Raw genomic sequence first — 2,808 nt, forward strand, 5'->3', positions numbered from 1 at the left:
AATATTTACAATGGTACACTGGAGTAAGGACTTATCCAAAGCATACAAAGAACTGTCTTCTATTAAAGCAAGAATAATGAAAAAATCAGTTTTAAAATTGGCAAAGACTTGAACAGACTCCACGTAGAAGAAAATATACAGAGGACAAGTAAGTATATGAAAAAATGTTCAACATCATCAGTAACTAGGCTATTGAAAATTAAATAAGATACCACTATACACCTACTACAATGGTGAAAATCCAAAACACTCACACATCCAGTGCCAGTGAGGATGTGAAACAACGGGAACTCATATTTAATACTGGTGGCTGCATAGGATACTTATGAAGACAGTTTGATGTTTATTACAAAACTAAACATACTCTTAACTTTTTATCTAGCAATAGCACTCCTATTTACCCAAAGACACTGAAAACTTAAGTCAATGTCGAAACTTGCTCACGGATATTTATACCAGCTTTATTTGCAATTACCAAAACATAGAAGTGAACAAGATGTCCTTCACTAGGCAAATACATAAATAAATAGTGGTAGATCTAAACAACGTACTAAAGATAAATGAGCTATCAAGCCATGAAAAGGCATAAGGGATACATACTAAGTGAACATGGCATCTGAATAGCCAACATATATGATTTCAACTCCATGAAATTCTGGAAAAGGCAAAACTTTAAAGACTGTAAAAACATAGTGTTTTCAGGCATTAGTAAAAAAGAAGGGATGGACTATAGTTATGTTTTACCATTCATATGAATGTGTAGGGGATTATATATTGATTTTATAGTAGTGTTGAGTACATTGGAGAGGAAAGGAGAGGCCAGGAGGAGGGAACGTATTTGGTGGGACCTCACCTAATGTGCATAATGCAATGGTTCTTTTCAAAACTATTAAGAATAGAGCATAAATATATTACCACAGCAAATAAGTAAGCAAAGTGATGGTCATGTTAATCAGTTCAACATAAGCATTCTACATTATATATCAAATTAGTAAGTTATACTCCTTAAATGTATCAATATACACAGTTATGATTTAACAAAGGGAAAAAAAGAAGGAGGGACTAATAAGCAGAGACAGAGGATTTTTAAGGCACGGAACAAATTCTGTATAATACCACAATGGTGGATATATTATAGATATGTCAAAATCATATAGAATGTACAACATCAAGAATGACACTAATGTAAACTATGGATGCTGAGTACTGCATGATAATGATGTGTAAATGTAGGGTCATCAGTAGTAACAACTGCAGCACCATGGTGCCAGGTGTTCATAGTGGAGGAGGGTGTGCATATGTAGGTGCAGGGATTATATGGAGATTTTGTATTTTCAGCTCTATCTTGCTATAAAACTAAAACTACTCCCAAAAAAATAAAGTTTACTAGTTTAAAAAATGGTGAGTTGGAAATTTTATTTTGTGTGTATTTTAGAACTATTTAAAATTAAAGTTAAAAACAAGGATTATTACTACACATTAAAAACTACACAGGTAAAATATCAAAGTTCAAGACAGAGAAATAGATTGCAATATGGCGTATTAAGAAAAGCTCATTGTTTGGTACAAATGTTATCAAAAGAAAAAATAAATAAGTAATGTAAATAAATAAATTTATTTATTATTAAATATATAAATAAATTTGTATATACAAATTCATTGCATTGCTTTAGTTTCTACACTGTAAATAATCTTTACTGTTTTTCAAGTCTTGGTGCAGTAGTCATATAATACTCTCAATTACCTAAAGAGCACTTCTCCTTTTTCCAAATATAGAATCTGGATTTTCTTTATACACTTCAAATGAAGCAAACAGCAACAGATTTAATGCATAAGCAGATATGATAACCTAGCTGTCTTCTATTAAAGCAGACATTAGATTTAGAAAAATGTGAAAAAAATAAAGCATCCCCCTAAAGTTCATATGTTGAATCTCTAATCCTCCATGTAATAGTATTTTCAATGGCCTTTGGGAGGTAATCAGGGTTACACTAGGTCTTTGGATAGGGCCATCATAATGAAATTAACGCCCTATGAGAAGAGATCCTGCTGTCCCTGCACATGACGACCTCTTCTCCACAGGGAGAAGGCAGCAGTTTATAAAGCAGGAGAACCCTCAGCATAATCCAACCATGAGGACACCTTGATCTCCACCTTCTAGAAAAGATTCAGAGCAGTGTGTAAAAAGCGAAGAAAAATAGCAACATATGGAGACGTTTTACTTGCTTATAAGACTCTCCTACTGTATTTTAAATTTTGGGAAAGTCTTCCTGCTGCCTTGCCTTTCCTGCCACAAAGTACCTCTGTAGTATAAGAAGCTTATTTTTCTTTTTTTTTTCTTTCTTGTATTGCAAGGCCAATTATTACTGCATGGAAGGTAAGTTATGTTGGAACAAATGGAATATCTGAGGAGAGTCAGTTTTTTGAGTTTTAGTGGAGTTCAAGGAAGTTTCTGAGGAGGTGCAATAACAGCGTCTTGGTTGTCTTACCTAGGCGTGCCGATAGTAGGTAGCCGAGCCCGGCAAGCAGCATCCTTAGGCGGAACATGCTGTTACTTCCCGGTTCTGAGTGAAGACTGAACCAGTAGCGGTTGGGTGGGTAAGAGGAGGTACGGGCAACTGCACGCGCCCCAAAGCTGTAACTTCCCACTCCCTTCCTGATGGTGCACCAGTTCCTTGGGCTGCTGCCCATATGTGGCCATCCAGCCACCCTGATCAGTGTCCTCACAAACTGTGTTCTTCTGTATCAAACACTTCCTGGGTACTTTTAAAGTGAATTTGTGATACTCTCTGAATTAAAAAAAAAAAA

This window comes from Otolemur garnettii, unplaced genomic scaffold (assembly GCF_000181295.1).
Source record: "Otolemur garnettii isolate 467f Iridium unplaced genomic scaffold, OtoGar3 scaffold00284, whole genome shotgun sequence".
NCBI lineage: Eukaryota > Metazoa > Chordata > Mammalia > Primates > Galagidae > Otolemur > Otolemur garnettii.